The sequence below is a fragment of the Canis aureus genome, chromosome 13 (assembly GCF_053574225.1).
Source record: "Canis aureus isolate CA01 chromosome 13, VMU_Caureus_v.1.0, whole genome shotgun sequence".
Lineage (NCBI taxonomy): Eukaryota > Metazoa > Chordata > Mammalia > Carnivora > Canidae > Canis > Canis aureus.
This window is the reverse complement of record NC_135623.1, coordinates 49246069-49268474: the sequence shown is the minus strand read 5'-3', so window position 1 is coordinate 49268474 and position 22406 is coordinate 49246069. Positions and strand designations below refer to the sequence as shown.

The following is a 22406-nucleotide window of genomic DNA, read 5'->3' as shown; positions in this document are numbered from 1 at the left end:
GAGGTCGCAGGAGAGGAGCCTGAGGAGGGGCCCCAGGGGAGACTCCTTGAACCTCGTGCCAAACTATTTGAACTTGACCTTATCTCTAGGTTCAGGAGAGCAGGGGAGGTCTTTAACCCCTGAATTAGTTTTTCAAATATTTTCACCATGATCTCTGGAACAGCTAAGGGGGAGGTGAGGCAGGATTGGGAAAGACTGTTGGCAAGGAGCCCAGGTAGCAATCCAGGGTGGGAATCCCAGTAAGGAGTGACAGAGACCCCTAAGACAGTGGGGAGTAAGGGTGGGATTCCAGAGGGAGCTCAGGTAAAATCCATGGGATCTGGTTCTGCCACAGCGGAGGGAAGAACTGATTTACAGAAGAGGGAGGTAGAGACATGAGTTGCAACCCCTGGCAAATTATTGATAGAATGAATCATCCATAAGAGACAAAGTTCATTGTGTTCTCAGAACAGAAGAAGCCTGACCCTGGGAAACATCAGAAGATACTTGTTGTGTAAGTGTAGCTTTTCATTTCATTCACTTCTCCACAAATATTTATTAGGCTCCTATCGTGTGCCAGCTCCTGTGCTGGATGCCGGGCATAAGGGGGGGGATGGAACCAGCATGGGTCCTGTCATCAAGCAGCTTTCCATATACCGTCCTGGGGCAGAAGGATGACAAACATCGTGTATCGTTAAAGTTTATAAACGGTATTAAGTGTATGAAGGCAATTGATTCAGGCGCAATGAGAAGAAATGAAGAGATAGGGAGCAGAGAACTTCCTAGGAAGAGGGGTCAAACTGAAGTTGGATTCTAAGTGGGACTGTTTGGAGGATCTCTGGGTGGCTCAGCGGTCTCGCACCTGCCTTTGGCTCAGGGCGTGACCCTGGAGTCCCTGGATCGAGTTCCACATCTGGCTCCTTGCATGGAGGCTTCTTCTCTCTCTGCCTGTGTCTCTGCCTCTGTCTCTCTGTCATGAATAAATAAAATCTTTTTTAAAAAAATAAGTGGGGGGATCCCTGGGTGGCGCAGCGGTTTGGCGCCTGCCTTTGGCCCAGGGCGCGATCCTGGAGACCCGGGATCGAGTCCCCACATCAGGCTCCCGGTGCATGGAGCCTGCTTCTCCCTCTGCCTGTGTCTCTGCCTCTCTCTCTCTCTCTGTGACTATCATAAATAAATGAAAATTTAAAAAAAAAATTAAAAAAAATAAATAAGTGGGACTGTTCACAGCTCCTTCCTCTGGGAGAGCATTTTCAAAGTAACAAAAATTTTGATATATTGATAAGCTTCATTTTGAGTTCACAAATCACTCTTTTCCCCAAGTATTTGCACCCTGAGTAACAACACTTGTTTTGGCATCAAGGGGTCATGACTATAACTCACTTGGTATTTTAAAGTTTACAATATGTATCTTCATACCTGCTGATTGACTTATGTGATATCCCAGTGGTAGATTGCTACAACAGTGGCTCTCACTCAGGGAGGTTTTCCTGTAGCCAACCTCGTGGGTAGACCCCTCCCACACTGATCTTTCGTGTAGCCCCGTGACTTGCTTTGAGCAATGGGACATTAGGAGACATGATGCAGCCCTTGACCACTGGGGCTTGCTGTCTCTTCTCTTGCTCTCAGAGCAAGGCATATGAGGAAGCCTAAACTAGTTTACTGGAAATTAAGGAGCAGAGATAAGCATCCCAGCACGGTCTCCTAGGTCAATCAGCTCCCAGCCAACCGACAAGAGTGACTTCAGATGAACCCAGCAGAAAGACTACCTAGTTCAGAAAATCTGTCTAGCTGAACTCAGTCCAAATTACTAACACAAAGAAACTCTGAGCAAATTAAAGGATTGCTGTTTTGAGCCACTACATTTTAGGGTAGTTTTTTATGCATCAATAGATAACTGATAGGGTGTAATCCTCAAACAGTTTAACTATTTTTGTTTTGCAAATGAGGAAACTTAAAAGCAGGAAAGGTAAATTACTCTGAAGATCTCACCACAATTTGGGGGTAGAAAAAAAATTAAAAAAAAAAAAACAATTTGGGGGTAGATCTGAATTCTTACATCACTTCCTAGACTAAAGACCACTTCATCTCTGCAACTTCCACATCTCTCAGAAGATATCCAAACCTTAATCTACTATTTAATGATGGATCTCTAACTCTCCAGTTTTCTTAGAAGGTAACTCAAAGTGATATTAAAAGAATGGGCTTCCATTCAATCTTAAATGATTAAGAACCAAGATTAGATATAAGTATATGAATAAATAAAACTAAACTGATCATTTTCAAAATAGCCATGCAGCCACCCCCAATATTTATAGCAGCATTATCAAGAATAGCCAAAATATGGAAAGAACCAGATGTCCATCAAGAGATAAATGGATGGGGCAGCCCCGGTGGCGCAGTGGTTTGGTGCCGCCTGCAGCCTGGGGTGTGATCCTGGAGACCCAGGATCGAGTCCCACGTCGGGCTCCCTGCATGGAGCCTGCTTCTCCCTCTGCCTGTGTCTCTGCCTCTCTCTCTCTCTGTCTATGAATAAATAAATAAAAAAAATCTTTAAAAAAGAGATAAATGGATAAAGAAGAGATTATATATATATATATAAGAGATTATATAACCTTATATATTATAGATTATATATATATAAGAGATTATATAATCTCTTATATATAAGAGATTATATATATATATATATATATATATATACACACACACATACACACAATGGAATATTACTCAGCCATCAAAAACACCAAAATCTTGTCATTTGCAATGATGTGGATGAAACTAGAGCATATTATACTAAGTGAAGTCAGTCAGTCAGAGAAAGATGAATATATGATTTCACTCATATGTGAAATTTAAGAAACAAACCAGATGAACATATGGGAAGGGAAGGAAAGATAAGATGAAAACAGAGAAGGAGACAAACCATAAGAGACTCTTAATTCTAGGAAGCAAACTGAGGTTTGCTGGAGGGGAGGGGAGTGGGAGGACGAGGTAACTGGGGGATAGAGTTTAGGAGGGTACAAGATGAAATGAAGACTAGGTGTTATGTGCAGTAGAATCTGGTGTGCAGTAGAATCACCAAATTCTACTTCTGAAACTAATAATACACTTTATGGTTTTTTTTAAAAATATTTTATTTATTTACTCATGAGAGACAGAGAGAGAGAGAGAGAGAGAGAGAGGCAGAGACACAGGCAGAGGGAAAAGCAGGCTCCATGCAGGGAGCCTGATGTGGGACCCGATCCCAGGTCTCCAGGATCACACCCTGGGCCCAAGGCAGGCGCCAAACCACTGAGCCACCCAGGGACCTCCAACCCACTCTATGGTTTTTTTTAAAGATTTTATTTATTTATTCATGAGAGACACAGAAAGAGAGAGAGAGGCAGAGACATAGGCAGAGGGAGAAGCAGGCTCCCCACAGGGAGCCTGATGTGGGACTCAATCCCAGGATTCCCGGATCATGCCCTGAGCCAAAGGCAGACACTCAACCTCTGAGCCACCCAAGCATCCCTAACACACTGTATGTTAATTAAATTGAATTTAAATAAATAAATACATGTATAAATAAACCTAACAAAATCTCTGTGCAATATCATACCCAAATCTCCTAACTTTTTGGGAAAAATATTATTTTATCATTCCAAACAACAAACTAGTTGAGAGGAAACAGAAGGACATTTTACTCAACTTGTTAAAAAGAAGTCATTTTGACTTTCTTTAACATGCTTAGAGGAACTACATTTTTCCAGTTCTCTGAAATATTAAAACAATAACAAACCTCAAGTAGGTTAATCTAACACATATATTTCTAAGTCTTTACAGATAGGAAATAATTTGCTTCCCAAGACATAAGAGAAACCCATATCTCTTTAATGTTTTCTGTCCTTTTTTTGCAACTTGAGAATTACTTTAAACTTTCTTAATAATAAAGATTTGAAGATGTTAAATTACTTGCCCAAGATTACAGATTATAAATCATAGACATGTAATCAAATATTTTTCTTTCTGGTGCCAAGTCTCAGTCTCAACTGACCCAACCAAAATAACTATTATATAAGTAAGATAAACTCATAGAAATCCAAACTACACAGAAATATACAGATTTAAAAGTTCCCCCTCATTGTAGCAGGCACTACTGGTTACTTACCTAATATTCATTCCCCATTTCCTTCTTCCTAACAGAGCCTGGATTTTTTTTTTTTTCAGTTTCTTATCCTCCGATAAGAACAATTTTTTTCAGTTTCTTATCCTCCGATAAGAATGATAGCCAAATGATTCCAGGGAGCTGGGCACTAGCTGAGTCTAAGGTGTGGTTCTGATTGATTTATTTTTATTTTTATTTTTTTTTATTTATTTTTAAATCAATCATAGTGGTCTTGTTGGCTGAGACAGGGACATGTGACGTATGTGACATATAGGAGACATCAGCTGCGGCATGTGTTCTTAAAAGAGAGTGCTTGCGGATGTCATGAGAATGTCCTCTCAGATCTGCAGCTACAGGGAGCAAGAGTGAATGAAGGTTGCTGCAGTGTCTGAGCCTCTGAGCCACTGCTTCCCAGGGGCTGCTTCCAGGCATGAGGGAGTGTGACAGGGATACTGAGACAAGCTTTTTTCTGGGAGACCTGGGGCTCCTCTGCAGATGACTTTGACCACCTCTGCCAGGGACGTAGAGTTCGAGTGTTTCTCCTGAAACTACTGTACCTCTCCCCCAAGAGGGGAGCTGCCTGAGAACAAAGCCTAATTGCTGACAATGGCAATGCCAAAAGATGGAAAGAACCGGGGTCCCCAGTGATCTCCTGAGCAGCTGAGTTAGTAAACCCCAGAATCCCTCTCCCCATGGACTTCTTGTTTTACAAGATAATAAATTCCCTTATCGCATGAGCCACCGAGTTGGGGTTTTCTTTACTTGCAGCAGAAAGCATTGCCACTGATACAGTTACCCTCCAATCCCACTTCCCAGAAAGAACTTTTGTTAACAGTTCACTATGAGCCTTACTAGTACATTTACCAACATACATACCATTTTGCAACTTGATTTATTTTGTAACCATTAATATACCATGTATATCCTTCCACATCATTACATATAGGTCTTCCTTCATCTTTTTCATGGCCACATAGAATTCCACATAGGATATGCCCTAATCCATGTGCTTTTGTCCATAATCATTTATCTTGTACCCTTTTTCTTCAGCAAAAGACACAGGGACCCACTGGCAGAGCCTTATCTACAGTCAAATTACCATGTTCTTCTCTTCTCATTAGAAATGGGGTCATATTTAAAGCAGGGGAAATACACTTTTAAGTGAAGACCAAAGGTAGTCTGAGCAAATAAATCAGATTTTAGAACAAGAGAGGGCAGATGTTTTGTAGAAGACAAGATCTCCCAGCAAGTCCTGGTGACAAAGATGCAGCCTGAGACTGCAGAAGAGGGCTACTCTCCAGACTATTCTAGCTCTCCTCCTGCCCTTTCCCCTTCCCTTCCTTGGCTCTGCTCCGTTGACCTGGCCTCCTTCTCAGCTTTCTGAGGGCCCAGAGGGAGGTGGGGAGTGAGCTGGCTTAGCCGGACAAAACGTCTGGCTGGAAGAGGCTGAGATGAGCTGGCTGGGACCCGGTAAGGTAGAGGTCCGACGCGAGGCGGGCCACCTGCCCCCAGCCCCACGGGCCTCCGCTGCACCTGCGTCCAGGCCCCGCCCCCGCCTGCCCCCACCCGCCTCCTGTTCTCTACGTGGAAGGACCATCTCCAGCTCTGATAATCCACATCCCTAATCGCTTTTGGTTTTTTACATTTTTTTAAATTCAAATTCAATTTGCCAACATATAGTATAACACTAAGTGCTTATCCCTAATAGCTTTAGATGGGATTGTTTTGAGTCTGTAAACAAACAAAAAAAACAAAACAAGATTACCCGGAAGTATTCATTCTAACGTGCTGTTATTATCAGAGACAAATAGCCAGTGTGGTTCCCCTAAGGAGAGCCTCCACCTTACCTTCTGAGAGTTGGGAGGGTCCTCAATTCCTAACCCATAACAAAGGTCTGTTGTTGAAGACTCAACTCTGCACCCTGACCCTCACAGGAACTGCTTCTGGGAAGAGCTGCACTTCCTTGCCCTTCCAGGATGCTTCCCACGTTCAGCCAGCTGATTGCAGTCCCTCTATTGACCTCAAACTGGCCTGACTTTGAGGTAGATTTTGTCTGGGTGGGAAGATAAAAGCAGCTGGCTTGACTTTTTCTGAACTGTTGTAGGCCTCCCTACCTGTTATGGCGAAATTAGAATAGCACCCAACCACATCACACATTAAATATACTTTTTGGGTTTTGCTGTAACTGTTATTTGATCAAAATGGAGACAAGTGAGTAGATTATACCAATGTTTCTATAAAAAGAGGGGGATACAACGATAAATGTGTTTATTTACTTATTTGGAACAAGAAAGGGCACTGGAACTACATACCATCATCAAAAGGAAGTTTTTTTTTTTTTTTTTTTTTTTTTTTTTAAGATTTTATTTCTTTATTTGACAGAGATAGCACAAGCAGAGGGAGAGGCAGAGGGAGAAGCAGGCTTCCCACTGAGCAGGGAGCCTGAACCGGGGTTCCATCCCAGGACCCTGGGATCATGACCTGAGATGCTTAACTGAATGAGCCACCCAGGTTCCCCAACAAGCAATTTTCTATAGAAAAAGGGAAGAAACAAAATAGAACAGAAATAAAAGCTGCACTTCTTTGAATATACTTTGTTTTGTAGATTCAAGGAACCATGTAATATTTTATGTAATTATAAAAAGAACTAAATGATAAAAAAGCAATATCTAATACTGCATGTGAACTTTTTCATTGCCAGCATAACCACACTGTGAAGAACTAAGACCAAGATAACCACCGACACTCTTGGGGCACCATCAAAAGGTACTAGAGCACCAAGTCATGATTTTGAAAACTAGCAAGTAAAAGGAAAGAATCAAACATTTCTCTTGCCTTTTCTACACAAACTCCACTTCAGGATAACCAAATAATTGATGACAGGGTATTTCTTTTTATAGTATCCCAACTATTAAAGGAATGATAAAATTAAAATATCACCATTTTACAACTTTTAATGAATTAATGGATCTAAGCAAAGATCACCAATGGTCGCAAATATCTCAAAAAGAACAACAACCAGATGTGGTGTGGCCCTAATGGATGCACCTCTGAAGGAGGCTTCAAAATACCTGCATCTAAATCCAATCAAGTAACTAGACTGTTATTAGTTACAAGTAGGTACATGTAACTTCCTTCTAAGAACATGTTAAATGATTCCATGAGGTGCCAAATAGCAAAATCCAGACTATAGTAAATTCCAGAAGACAATCAACCTGTTTTATTCAACAAGAAAAACTGTAAGTAAAAGGGAGATGAAGGCAAAAACTTCTAGATTAAGAGTACTTGAGTAGTCATTTGCAATGAATTGACTTTATTTGGATTCTGATTCAAAGACACTATTAAAAAAATCAATTCTATAAATAAGCACAAAAGTTTTAACACTGGCTAGATATTTGATGGTATTACTTTTTTATGTTATTTTTGGGTTTTGGGTTTTACGTTTTAGTTGAAATATTTACAAATGAAATGATAGGGTGTCTGACTTTTTTTTTTTTTTTTTTTTCAAAATGATCCTGGGTTGAGGGGCAGGGGAAGGGGTAAAGGTATAGGTGAAACAAGAGTATCTATGAGTTGATAACTGTTGAAACTGAGTGAAAGGTCCAGAGGTTCATTATATACTACTTTCTTTACATTTGTATTTGCTTGGAAATTTCATTGCTAAAATGTTTTAAGAAATCCTTTGGAAAGAATTTTTAGAATTTTGTTTTGAAATTACTTGAGTAGCTCATTTAATTTAGCTATGATTTGTTAGAAATCCATTCATATTTTGGAATGCTTTCCAAGTGGGAAAATAATGGTAATAACAGCAATTAGTACATATCCAGTAGTTAGAATGTACCAAACTAAGTGCCTCGCTCATTTAAATCTTGCCGACAGTCTTTGAGGTTGGTGGCATAATTTTCCCTTTTTTTACATAGGATTACAAAGAAGGAGAAAACTTGAAGCTCAGAGAGATTGAGTAACTCGATGAAAGTCACACAGTAAATGGAGGAGTCAGGATTTGAATACAGGCAATTTGGTTCTACAGCCTATGCTCTTAACTATTATGTTAACCTGTGAATTATTTTCCTGTAGAAGAACATGTTTATGAACACTAGATTGAACAACTTACAAAGTTGACAAATGTGATACTTCGCACACATTTATTTAACATTTATTAACTTTTCGAGCTTTTTTCTTTGCATTTTAGAGCAATATTTTTTTTTGCAAGGTCCCAAATATTTTCATAGGCCCAAGTATGTCACAAGCTCTATGCCCAGAGCCTCTTCTGCCCGGTATACAAGGCAGCCCAACACCTAGGGCAGAAATTGATGAATTATCTGGTGTACTTAAGCCTGATCCTCTTGTCCTGCAGATCTCTAGGTTTTGTCAACTTTCAACATCCTGGATTGCTTCCATAGCCTCCTTTAGTATATCCACAACTCACCTTCTTAAGTGGACTCCAGTCTGTTCTGATCGTTGATTCTGTTTTGAACAGCTACTATTGGTTTGCACTTAGAGAATGCGTTTTGGCTTTCCCGTCCTCCCTCCTCCATACCCCCCACCCCCACCACCATGGCTCACAGGCTGCCTGGCCACCCTTTGGTCAGAATTCATATAGCATGTGGCCCAGAGAAAGGCCACAAGAAGGTCCGAACACATCTCACTTCAGACCTTCTTCCCAGTCCCCACTGATAAAGTTCAGTCTGTGCCTGAGGGCTTTGAAAGATTCTATTCAGTGGGATTCCTAGATCTAGCTTCTGTGTCGTGACCACCTGGGTATGGCAATAGTTCAACCAGTGGGCAATAGAAAAACTGAAAGGCCTGCCCATGGTCTGCCCATGGATTCTTCCAACACTGCAGGCAGGCAGGCAGGCCAGGGGCCCCTGGACTCCCTCATGCCCCTCCATCATCTTGTGGTGTCTTATCTTCCACTTGGGGCCATCCTGTGCATTGGTTTTATTATCAGCTAATCTACAGTGTTTTGAGCTAGGAGGAAGGGACAGGGTATAATCTTCCCTGGGCCCTCACTGGCCAGGGAGAGCTACTAGCTGTGAACCCTCCTGAAAGGTAACTCTGAAAATGGGATAAGAGTGCATTCTAAGCAGGATTTAATGAGAATTCTGTAATGAACCAAAAAATAAAAAAGATAAACATAGACCGACTTAAAGATCAAAAGAACAGGGAAACTTCGAATTTGCAGATCAGGTTTTTATAAAAGATTTTATTTATTTACTCATGAGAGAGAGAGAGAGAGAGAGAGAGAGAGAGAGAGAGAGAGCCAGAGACATAGGCAGAGGGAGAAGCAGGCTCCACACAGGGAGCCCAATGTGGGACTCCATCCAGGGACTCTAGGATCACGCCCTGGGCCAAAGGCAGGCGCTAAACTGCTGAGCCACCCAAGCATCCCCACAGATCAGTTTTTCCTCCAAAATATGTATTTAAAAATCTGTATTGATAGCAAGCCTGAAGGACTTTGGTTTTGTGATCTCATATGCAAGTGTATTGACAACTCCAAAGGCTCAGGCCTTCCAGCATCGGTTCTTTCCTTCATTAGTGAGTAAGTAAGTGGCTCCTGGCTGAATTGCCTCTATGGTCGCTGCACTGCCCTTAGAACCTTAAGAGGTCTCTGGAATTCAACAGTTGGCCTGCTCAATCCTATCTAGCTTAGGCAATTTTAAAATGGCCCAAGGCAAATAGGACTCAGCACTAGAAACACAGCCTGATATCACCAAGAAGAAAAACAAGAAAAGGACAAAGCCAGACTGCATTTTATCTTGTAAATATTTATGGTGTGATTTGCTCATTCCAAGTGAGAGAGGGCTGGTGCACAAATTAAGTTTTCTACAGTTCTTATGATGTGAAATAGTCAAGTGTGCTAGGCACACTCTGAGCGTGGTGGTGGTATGGTGTGGTGGGGAATGAGTTAAAATAGAAAATGAGATATGACAGGTGTAGGAAGTGGGGTGAGCCAACATGTTGCACAACTCCAGAGGATCCCATTCGTTAGAGTCTAAGTGAGTGGTGCTTCTTGGCATTGTGCAGTGCACCATCTGGGTCCTAGGACACAGGGTAGGCACTCAGTAAATGTTTGTTGAACTTCACTGAATGCAAAGGATGGTTTCATCTTCTTTTAAATTTAAATATGGAGATAAGATAAGCATTTCCTAAAATGTGGCCCACAGAACAGTAGTCCCAGAGGAATATTTTTCCAGAAAAGGGAAATGCTGCAAGCAAATTAGAGAGTCATGATGCACATTATATAATACAAGCTCTAAAAAGCCCTGCAATTAAAATAATTTTTTTCCCCACTTACTTTTGAACTCAGAATTTTCAATCTCATTGGAGCATAGGATTCTCCCTGTTTTGGCTAACATAGCATTTCTACAGATGCTTAAGAAACACTCTATCAGGGCATCTCGATGTGTGTAAACCAAGCTCTGTTCACAATCCTCAAATCCAAATGTGAAGGCTGTTTTCTTAGTTTGCCCATGGGGAAAAAAATCATTTTATTCATTTATATATTCATTTAACTAACACTTATGGAGTGTCTATATTTGTTCCTATGCTAGGAATAACAAAAGATGCCCTAGCCTTCCAAGAATTCATGGTGAAGATAAGAAGACAGAATGCTACACAATTACAATGCTACTGGGAAGGCTGTATGAGGGAACGAGCATGTGCTGCCTCATGCTGCATCACTCACAGTCTAGATCAGTTGGGAGGAGACAGGAAGAATTCACCTGACAGGTGTCTCAAGCTATTTGTGGTGAGGATCCAGTTAGGTTTCATGATTTTTTTTTAAGATTATATTTATTTATTTATGAGAGACATAGAGAGAAGCAGAGACAGAGGCAGAGGGGAAAAAGCAGGGTCCCTGTGGGGAGCCCGATGTGGGACTCAATCCTGGACCTGGGGATCACGACCTGAGTCAAAGGCAGACGCTCAACCACTGAAGCACCCAGGTGCCCCAGGTTTAGTATAAGAAATAGGTATTTGGTCTTCCTAAAACCTTTAGAATTTTTTAAGTAAGAAGAGGATAAAAGTGTCTTGATGTTTTTAACAAACCCCTTTCAAACACATCCAAGTTTATGTCATTGAGTGACTTTGGAAAGCCACAAAGGATGGGAGCTGATTGCCGGGAGAACCAACCAGGTAATTAGAGAATTGGACTCTCCCCCACCTTCAGAGAGGAGAGAGGAGCTGGAGATTGAGTTCAATCACCAGTGGCCAAAATTTAATCAATCATGCCTATGTAATGAAGCCTCATAAAACCCCAGTAGGTCTGGGTGTGGAGAGCTTCCAGGTTGGCAAATATGGGGAAGTGCTGGGAGTGGCGCCCCTAGAGAGGCCACAGAAGCTCTGTGCCCCATCGGACACAGCTTGCCCTAGGCTTCTCCTCGCTCTGTTCATCTGTTTCCTTTATAATATCCTTTATAATAAACTGGTCAATATAAGTAAATGTTTCTCTGAGTTCTGTGAGCTGTTCTAGCGAATTAATTGAACCCAAGGAGGGGGTCATGGAAATCTCCAATCTATAGTCCATGGTCAGAAGTGCAAGTGACAACATGGACTTCTGACTGGCAACTTGAAGGGAGTACAGACAGTCTTGTGGGATTGAGCCCTTGACCTGTGTGGCCTCTGACACTATCTTCAGGGAGATAGTTTCAGAATTCAGTTGAATTGTGACATTCAGCTGTTGTTGGAGAATTGCTTGTTGGTGTTGGGGGAAAACACACACACACACACAGTGGGGTTTCTCTTTTTCAATCCATTGTGAATTGATACCATTGCAAAATACATTAAAAATGGATTACTAGGGCAGCCCCGGTGGCGCAGCGGTTTAGCGCTGCCTGCGGCCCAGGGTGTGATCCTGGAGACCTGGGATCAAGTCCCACGTCAGGCTCCCTGCATGGAGTCTGCTTCTCCCTTTGCCTTTGTCTCTGCCTTTCTCTCTCTCTCTCTGTGTCTCTCATGAATAAATAAATAAAATCTTTAAAAAAAATGGATTACTAAGTCAGTGTGATACTGCCATAAAGAAAGACATATAGATGAATGGAACAGAATTGAAAGTCCAGGAATAAACCCTCATGTTTATGGCTAATTGATTTTCTGTTTGTTGTTTCTGTGCCAAGACAGTTCAATGACAAAATACTACTCTTTTCAACAAACAGTGCTGTAACAACTGGATATTCACATGTAAAAGAATGAAGCTAGATCCCTCCTTACACCATTCCCAAAAATCAACTCCAAACTGACCTAAATGTAAAAGCTATTCTTAGAAGAAAACACAGGAGCAAATTTTGAAACATTGGGTTAGGCAAGGTCTTCTTAGATACAGCACCAAAAGCATTAGAGAAAAAAATAGATTTAACTGTATTTCATGAAAATGAAAATCTATGCTTTTTTTTTTTAAAGATTTTATTTATTTATTCATTCATTCAAGACACACACAGAGAGAGAGAGAGGTAGGCAGAAACACAGGCAGGGGAGAAGCAGGCTCCACAAAGGGAGCCCAACGTGGGACTCGATCCCAGGTCTCCAGGATCAGGCCCTGGGCTGAAGGCCAGGCTAAACCACTGAGCCACCCGGGGTGCCCAGGCCTATATTTGTTTTTTTACTTTCTTGATGATGTCCTTCAAAAGCACAGAAGAGGACAGCCTGGGTGGGCAGCCCGGGTGGCTCAGCGGTTTAGCCTGGCCTTCAGCCCAGGGCCTGATCCTGGAGACCTGGGATCGAGTCCCACGTTGGGCTCCCTGTGTGGAGCCTGCTTATCCCCTGCCTGTGTCTCTGCCTCCTTCTCTCTCTCTAATAAATAAATAAAATCTTAAAAAAAAAAAAACAACAACAAAAAAACAGAAACAAAAAAACAACAACCCATAGAATGAAAAAAGGTATTTGCAAATCCTGTATCTGATGGCGGATTTATACCCAGAATATATAAAGAATTCTTACCACTCAATAAAAAGGATAAATAACCCTATTTAAAAAATGTGCAAAGGATCCAAAGAGACATTTATCCAAAGATATACAGAGGGCCAAAGATGTGAGTGGGGTTTAGGAAAATCCATAGGAGACTGTATTTCTCCTACATTTACAACATCAGGAAACCATTAGTACCCAGAGGTCTCAAGGAGCAAGGAAACTGAATAGTTCCAGAATCTATGGAGAGTAGCTGAATGGAAGGGGCTGCCCAGACAGGACTGTACTTTGATAGGAGGAAGCCACAAACCCACAGCTTCCAACAGGAAATAACAGAGGAAATAAATACACCAGCCCACTCTTCTCTGCTGATACCTCCCTTGTTGACCAAACTCTGAGCTTGAGTTTCACAGTTGGAAGAAGGTGGTGGAAACAGGCCTGGGCAAAGGAGAGTATGTGATTTAAGGAGTAGGAGGCAGAGGTAAGATTTATTGTGTAGGCTGTGGATGTGGAAAATTCAAATGAGTGGCAGAGAAGGTGGGAGTGGGAACAAAACATAAGGCTGATTTAGATGTGATAACATTTGCTCTCTGAGCACCAGGATATTGTCTGAGGGGCAGATCCAAGGGGCAGTTCAGCTTGGGGAGAAGTGGCTTAAAAACTCCTGTATAGGCCCCGGACTTCTGTACTTCTGTACTTCTGTAGGTTTCAAGCATTGCCCTAGACCAACAAACATTTTCTTAAAGGGACAGGTGGTAGGTATTTTAGAGGTCTGCAACACAACTCCTCAGTTGCCCCGGTCATGGGGAAGCAGCCGGAGATAATACTTGAATGAATGGTGTGGCTGTGTTCCAACACAACTTTCTTTATTAAAATAGGCGACGGGCCTGCAGGCCATAGTTTGCCAACCCCTGCCCTAGACATTTAAGAATGTTTTCATCATTTTGCTTTCAGATAGGTTTGATGTATCTATTTGAATGGGCCTTTGCCCAGGTCTGCCTTCTGACTGATAAGCAGCTGGACCTCTTTCAGAGAACCAGGAATGAAATGAGCCAGTAGATTCAGCTCAAATTCCTATTGATGTCAAGAAAGAGGGTGTATGAAGCTGACCAGCCACTCTGAGAAGGGAGCAGGGAGGATAGCCAGCTCCAACATCTGGATTTCCATTTTCCTGAGAAAATGTTATGTTATAGGAAGCTTTCCCTTTCTTGCCAGGAACATACCCTAGTTGGTGAAATGAAGATGAAACTTTGAAGTCACCCAGACTGGAGTCAAACCCTGTCACTTTGTTTCTGAGTGCCTCCGGGAGCCAGCTCTGATGAAGAGGATGCTTGCCTCATGGGTAACCAGAGCTGTTATTATTAAATGTCTGAAATGAGAGTCCAATTCACAGTTCTCCCCTTCTTGATTCCTTTCAGGGCATCTCCCACTGTCTGCGTGCCACCTTCCTTGGCTCTATCGGATGCAAGCCAGTGTGTCTCCCTCATCTCCCTCATTCTAAGCTCTGTAATGACTTCTTTTGCATTGTGTATCACCCACAAAGCTGGTGGAGAGGTGGGTATGTGTATTCATGCAGACAAAAGGAGATGGCAAGCAGCATCACAATGGACAAAATTAACTTCCCCTTTGTGGTTATTATTCCTGGGAGGGACTAGACACGTGATGTTACTCAGCACTTCTTTTCAAGAGAGGGAAACTCGACTTGGATTGGCTTAGACGAAGAACCAGAGAGACCAGACTCTCTTCTGTTTCTCCTCTCTGCATCTCTGTGTGTGTGTGTTGGCTCTCTCCCTAGGGCTGGTGGCCAGGCCAGAGAAGGCTCCTCCCCCTTGGACCAGAGATGGACTGACACCCACCCCGCTCTCCTTGGTGTCAAGTTTACAGTCCTGGGTAAGGAAGGGTTTTTACTTGGGGTAGTTGGAGGTATAACCAGCAACAGTGGACATAACTCAGCTCTGTCATCAGGGGGGCAGTGAGTTCACAGAAATGTGAGGAATAGCCTGCTGGAAGCCAGGGGTTGGGGTCTGGGGCAAATGAAGGAAACCATCACTCCCAAATGACTTAAATTCTTCACTCTCCACTCCAACCCTTCTAGAGGTCAAATAAAAATATGTGTGCTGCCTCCAAAGACCGCACTGGCTGGGTAGGAGTTCATAACCTTTGAGCTAGAAGATTTCAGGCCTTTCTTCGCAATTCGGCAAATGAATCTGTGCCATTTTCAGTAAGCAAACCAAGGTGGGAGAGGCCTTTCCAGGTAGGACAATGCTAATTAAGAAAGATAATTAAGGCGGGGGATGCCAAGTTGGGAGGGACATCCTTTGTGTTTTGTAAAACTCAGCAACTTCTCAAAGCGAGGTCATAAATGCCTTTTAAAAAGACTATCACTCTAGGCTCGGAAAATTCAGTCATGTAAATTCAATCTGTGCTTATAATTTGTATCCTTTGATTGGTTAGGACTCTCATTGGACTCAATCTGTGTCAAGACAAAGGTAGGGTGGTGGCATGGTCTCCGAGACAAGGGGAAGTGTAAGAGTCCTGAGGCAGGTGATCATAACCTCCACAGAACCTGCCAGATAACTTTGCTCAGGTCCTTGTCAGTGGCCAGAACCTTCCAGGCGGAATTACCTATTATGCAAACCAAGAATGAGCTTAGATAGCAATAAAGCAGGAATATATATATATATATATATATATATAGAGAGAGAGAGAGAGAGAGAGAGACACACACAAAAAATGGGAAAATATTTGGGAGGAAGAATCTGATCTTGAAAAACGTATCAAGGTATCAAGGTGTCCATTTTTTTGGAGAAAGCCAAAACTTTTGGGGACTTTCTCCATGTATTTTACAATGAACCATCCTTTTTGTTCAATCATATATGGGAGACATGGCACCATCATAATCCTTTCAGTGCTTAGAGCCACTAATGGAGCTCATTAGGAGCATCCTGGACCCAGAAGTGGGAGGGAGATATGTGGCCTCCAGTTTCCTCCCCTTCAGGTACCTCTGTCAGCAGTTCCTTCCTGCTGCTCAACCTGCCTCATCACCCCTCCCTGGTAGGACCATTCCCTAGAGTCCCTATTAAAATTTATTGCCCTTTTATTCCTCCCCCAGACACCTCTAATCCACAGTGATGATGGTGTTAATGATGACATAGCATATAAATGACTATAACTAGGTAAACTAGATAAATTTTAAAGTGGCAAGATTGGGGATCCCTGGGGGGCTCAGTGGTTTAGCACTTGCTTTCAGCCCAGGGCGTGATCCTGGAGTCCTGGAATTGAGTCCCACATCGGGCTCCCTGTATGGAGCCTGCTTCTCCCTCTGCCTGTGTCTCTGTCTCTCTTTCTTTCTCTGTGTGTGTGTGTCTCATGAATAAATAAAAACTTAAAAAAAAAAAGATGGCAAGATTCGACTATAATAAAGAAGTATTGATGGCTATCATGTCATTCTTGGTTTTAATTTTTTTTTTCAGTTGTCCTCATCTCAATAATTATAACCATAGTAACAATGGCTAACAATCTGGGCCCTTTTTTGATGTTTCCATTTTCGATTTTCAGACACTCTTCTAAGCACTTTATACTAATGCATGTCTCCCCACAACCTTGCATGACAGTGTTATCTCCAAAACGGTTGAGGAAAAGCATTGATTTGCAAGTACGGAGACTGAGGCAGCAGAGACTGTGTGGTCCAGGGACACAAGGTCCCCCACTGGCAGTTGACCACACCAGGATGTCATACAAAGAAGTCTAGTTCTAGAGTCCTCCATTCAGGTTAGCCAAGCTAATTCCTTGAGAGGAAACCCCATTTCTTCAACTATTCCATTTTTAGAACAAAAATGTTCTACCTCTAAAATGTATTGCCGGTCTATGTACTACTCTTCATCTCTCTCTCTCTCTCTCTCAAGATTTTACTTATTTATTCATGAGAGACATACAGAGAGAGGCAGAGACACAGGCAGAGGGAGAAGCAGGCTCCCTGAGGGGAGCCCAATGCAGGACTCGATCCCAGGACCCTGGGTCACACCCTGAGCAGAAGGCAGATGTTCAACCACTGAGCCACCCAGACATTCCTACTCTCCATCTCTCTGTCTCTAGTGCTGCCACCAAGAAAAAAACACAAGACGATATCATCAAGAAATAAATTACACCAAACCAAAGTCTTTTTTTTTAAGTAGTATAAAAAGTAGTATTAAAAAAAATGTATTTGAAATAGTAGTATACTATTCTAGCTCATGACATATTTTAACCATTTTCAAGTTGTTAGACAGTTAGTTTGTATCAGTTATCTATTTCTGTGTGACAGATTCCCCCCTAAACAAGACAGCTCGAAACAAGTTTTAAGTTTCTGTAGGGTGAAAATCTGCGAGTGGCTTTGGCTCAGGGCTTCTCAAAGACACAACCAAGATGCTGGGTGGGCTGTGGTCATCTTGAGGTTCAAACTGGGGAAGACCCATTTCCAGGCTTACTCGGCTATTGGTAGAATTCAGTTCCCTGCAGGCTGCTGGTTGGAGACATCAGTTCCTTTCTCCCACTCTCAATAGGTAGATGTCAGTAGGTATCTTGGTATCAGGAGACATCTGCCTATCTATAAAGAGAAAGTGAGGAAGGCTACTCAAGAATTCAGGGTCTTCTTATAATCTAATTGTGCATGCTGTACTCTATTCATTAGAGGTGAGTCAGTAAGTCCAGCCCGTACTCTAGGGGAGGGGATTGCACAAAACTGTGACTACAGGAGGTGGGGATCATACTAGAGTCTGCCTACCACATAGGTTTCCCCCAATTTTTCTACTGCTAACATGCTCTTCTGAATATCTTATTACCTGCATTACATATCATTTCCTTATGATACATTTATTGACTAGAAAGGTAAGAACACCTTTTTAAAAAGATTTATTTATTTGAGAGAGAGAGAGAAGGTGTGAGCAGTGGGGGAGGTGGAGGGAGAGGGAGAGAGAAAGGGAACGAAGCCGACTCCCCGCTGAGTGTGGAGCCCCAAACAGGGCTCAATCCCAGGATCCTGAGATCATGACCAGAGCAGAACACTCAACTGACTGAGCTGCCCAGAAGCCCCTTTTCTAGGCATTTAATATAAATGAAATCACATGCTCTGTGATCTTGTGTCCAGCTTTGAAAGAACTTGCATCATGTTTTCAAGGTTCATCCTTGTGGAGCATATATCAGAACTTCACTCCTTTTTATGACTGAATAATATTTCATTGTACAGATAGACGTTGCTTTGTTTATCCATTCATTAGTTGAGGGACGTTTGAGTGATTTTCACTTTTTGGCTATAGGAATAATACTACTATGAACCTTCACATGTAAGTTTTGTGTGGATATATATTTTTTTCATTTTCCTCCAGGGTATACCTAGGAGTTGGAATTGTTGGGTCAATTGGTGACTCTATGTTGCACTGTTTGAGGAACTGCCAGACCCTTTCCTACAATGGCTGCACCATACCGTGTTCCCGCCAGTGGCATATGAGGGTTCTGATTTCTCCATGTCCTCAGCGACTGTTTATCTTTTCTATTATAGCTTAACTAATGAGTATGAAGTAGTATCTTATTGTGGTTTTCATTTGGGTTTCCCTTATGGTTAATGATGTTGAGCCTCTTTTCATGTGCTTATGGGCTATCTGTATATCTTCTCAGAGAAATGTCTGTTCAGATCCTAGGAATGGGATGGATTTTATGGGAGGGATTGGGACCAGAATGAACCTGCGGTGCGGTGAGATCAAGACAGAGTCGTAGGTTTAAGACTTGGTTCCCCCAACTTCTAGCTGTGTGATTTCTGGGTTTCTGAAGATCTTAGCCTGTTTGCAAGTCTTTATTAGATGGGGATAATAATAATACCTATTTCATGAGATCACCGCATGGCTGAAATGAGAAAACAGACATGTAGGATTTAGCAAAGCGCCTGATACACAGTAAACATGCAATAAATTGGAGCTCTTTTCATGATCTGTAAAGGTAACAACATGATAAGAACTGTGTTTCAGGAAGATAAATCTGGCCATGTTATTATATGAAGTAGATTAAGGAGAGATTGCAGACAAGGCCACCAGTTCAGAGGATCCCCAACAGTTGAAGCCAAAAGGAAGTTTTCTGGCCTTCTTTCCTATTCAAGACAAGTCTTCCTCTAGTTCATGGCCTGAGCAGCCCCAGAAAGGAGTGATCTTGTTGATTTTTCAGGTTGATCAAAGATATTTTCAAAGATATTTAAATAACTCACTAATCCATGAGGAAATAGTGATGAATATGTTTTGAATATTGTGATTAACACTTCATAAGAACTTGAAGAATTTTAAATATGTTTATTAACTGTTTCTCCAGAGAGAGATGACATATCAAGCTTTAGTAATTTCAGGGTCATTTATATTATCAATTAAAATACAGTTTTATCCAATGCCTGCTTATGCATTCAATCCCATACATATCGGGGATCCCTGGGTGGCGCAGCGGTTTGGCGCCTGCCTTTGGCCCAGGGCGCGATCCTGGAGACCCAGGATCGAATCCCACATCAGGCTCCCGGTGCATGGAGCCTGCTTCTCCCTCTGCCTGTGTCTCTGCCTCTCTCTCTCTCACTGTGTGCCTATCATAAATAAATAAAAAAAAAATTAAAAAAAATATTTCAATTCCATACATATCTATAAAGCTCCCATTATGTGCCAGGCACTGTTTCAGGCACCAAGTATATAGTGGCAAACACAAGGTCTTTGCACTCAGAGAGTTTATATCCTAATAACGTGAAATATTAAAAATCTATTCATGTAAAAAATATTTATTGAGTACCTACTAGGTGCTCGGGATGCATAAACAAAACAAACATCCTTGTCCTCATAGAGCTTACATTCTAGTGGGAAGACAGACAATAAATCATGAACAAAATAAATGAGGCAACTCTACAGTTTATTAAAGGTGATGAGTGTCATTGAAAAATAAAGCAAAGCAGTTAAGGGAGAGTGGGGAGAGGGAGCTAGAACTGCAACTTCTAGATAAGTGATCAGGGTCAGTCTCATTGAGAAATGGAAGGAGTTGAGAGAGTGAGCTATGTGGATTTCTGAGGGAAGAATGTACAAGGCAGATGGAACAGCAAATGCAAAGGCCCTGAGGCAGGAGCATTCCTGATAGAAATAAGAACAAGAAGTGGAGCGAGCAAAGGAAAAAGTCCAAGTTATAATGGGAAAGCAGAGAGGGGATAGATCATAGATCGCTAAGGGCCTGGCCCGGTGAAAAGGCCACCATTCGTTTCTGAGAGAAACAAAAAGTGCTGAATGTATTTCTTGCTAAGCAAAGGATGGCTGCATTGTAAGCAAAGCCTGTGAACAAAGAAAGCTGTGGTCTTACATAGTGTTTTGGAAAGTGTAGGCTCAGAGATTCACACTTTCAGAAGCTGGACTGTTTGGGGATGAGCTGACCTTTAGCTAAGGAAACAGGATCACTGAAGCGGGGCTGCGGCTGATTGGCTGACTTTCTATAGTGATGAGCTGTCTCTGAGTGAGAGGTTGTCACTGATTGATTCGAAGATTCTGGCTGTTACTTATACTCGGACCAAAGAACAATGAGTCTTTTCCTTTGTCCAACTTAGAATGAACAAACTTGTCACTCTGTGCTTTGCCAGGTCACTGTAAAGTCTTTGTCTTCTACTTGGAGGGAAACGGGGAGGTTCCAGAGGATTTCCGAGCAGACGGGTGACAGGATCTAATTGACATTTTCAGAGGATCACTATGGCTGCTGTGTGGGCAAGGGCAGAAGCAAGGGGGATCAGTTAAAAGGTCACGGCAGTCATCCTGGTGAGAGGAGATGTGGCTTCAGCCATGAGGGTAGTAATGGGGGGCAATGAGAAGGGCCCCCACTTTGAATATAGTTACAAACAGAGAAGATAATCCAATTCGGCTAAATATTATTGGAGTGAAGAGAATAGTATTTACCTTCACACGAGGTGATATGGTAGAAGACATTACAGAGCAACCAGGTGGGGATCCTTGAGGAGGGGTGAGGGAAAGCCAGCTAGGACCTTAAGGCAAGAGCCGCAGGAGCGCACTTGTGTGTGTGCGTGTGTGAGAGAGAGAGAGTACGTGTCAGAGCCAAGACCAGTGCAAGTAGAAGGTGGAAGCGGGTAGAGGTAGAGTTAGAAGTCAGCGAGGGAGAAAAAAGCAGAAGCCAGATCCTTCCAGGCCTTGAGTGCATAGAATGGACTGAGAAGAGAGGGGCAAGAATAGAATCAAGAATTTGGAAACAGAGACTGTTCTATACTGGACACTGTCATTATGGAAATTCTATGAGGCCTCATCAAAATAATAAAATAAAATCCAACTGGGAAGTCTTTGTCGTGCCAAAGATTCCGCTTTGTTGTCTACTGAACTATGACTCATATAAATAATGGTACAAGCTATGGGGCAGCTATGGTGTGTGGACTAGTAAAAGAGACAATCACCTGTCCTCTGACCTTTAATGAGAGGTCCAAATTAAGCTTTGCACAGTGGCAGTATCATAGCCAATGAGGTTTATCCGAGGCGCGATCATTGCTAATTGAAAAGTTCAGATTAGCCTAGAAATAATAAAACATTTGAATAGCCAAGAGGCGGAAAAAGGAAAGTCTTGATTAGTCTAGATAATGTCTTTTCCACAACTAAACTGTGATCCATGTCTTCTACCCTGTGATCATGAAAAATGGGGTTAACATTTACTGGGGGGGCTTCCTGAATGCAGGTTTAAAAGACACAGAGAACACAGGTTGTTCAACATCAGAGGCATGTTGACCAGGTCTCCCATCTTCTAGCATTAGCTCCAAGGATAAGGAGAGTGCCTTATCCACCTTTGCGGCCTTGGGGCGCCTGGCACTGCCCCAGGTAAATAGAGGGAGCTGAATCACCTTTTTGTTGAATCTGGATGAAGCATATGTCATTTAGATGGACAGTAGTGAAGTAAGAGCATATTAACTCAGGGAAGCAGGCATCTTGTAGCGCTTGGTTCATCATCCAGTGCGCGGATTAGTCATATTTCTCTCAATCCTACTACTTCCTTTTTTGTATTTCCTGTCTTTTGAGCACATCATTTCACTCTGAAAACCCCACTCTTATGGGTAATCATAAAGGGAGAAGTCCAATGCAGGCCAATTTTACTCCTTTTTAGCGAATAACGGTTTTTAAAAGTTTGATGGATGTTGAAATTCATATCATATAAAGATCTTAAGATAGTTGGCCAACTTTTTTTTTTTTTTTTTTTTTTTTTTAGGGCTTTCTATGTGCATTTTCTTTAATTCCAAACAATCCTAAGAAGCTACTATTAGTGTCATTACAGAGATGTGGAAACCATCACGGAGTGGGCAAAGAAATTTGGCTAAGGTCACAAGCCAGGACAAGGAAGAGCT

The 22406-nt window shown here is 42.1% G+C and overlaps 1 long non-coding RNA gene and 1 pseudogene across 4 annotated transcripts; both read left to right on the top strand.

Moving 5' to 3' along the window:
* Window positions 1-446: 446 nt before the first annotated feature.
* On the top strand, window positions 447-16832 carry LOC144281656 (uncharacterized). Of its 4 annotated transcripts, none has more exons than XR_013350089.1 (5): window positions 447-493; window positions 6831-6895; window positions 14249-14375; window positions 14452-14923; window positions 15129-16832. It is a non-coding gene; the product is annotated as an uncharacterized LOC144281656 (long non-coding RNA). The 4 variants fall into 4 exon arrangements; XR_013350088.1 differs by having other exon boundaries at window positions 14249-14587; window positions 14829-14923; XR_013350087.1 differs by adding an exon at window positions 6064-6171 and having other exon boundaries at window positions 449-493; window positions 14249-14923.
* Window positions 16833-21504: 4672 nt separating this feature from the next.
* On the top strand, window positions 21505-21619 carry LOC144282757 (U4 spliceosomal RNA; annotated as a pseudogene).
* Window positions 21620-22406: the final 787 nt, after the last annotated feature.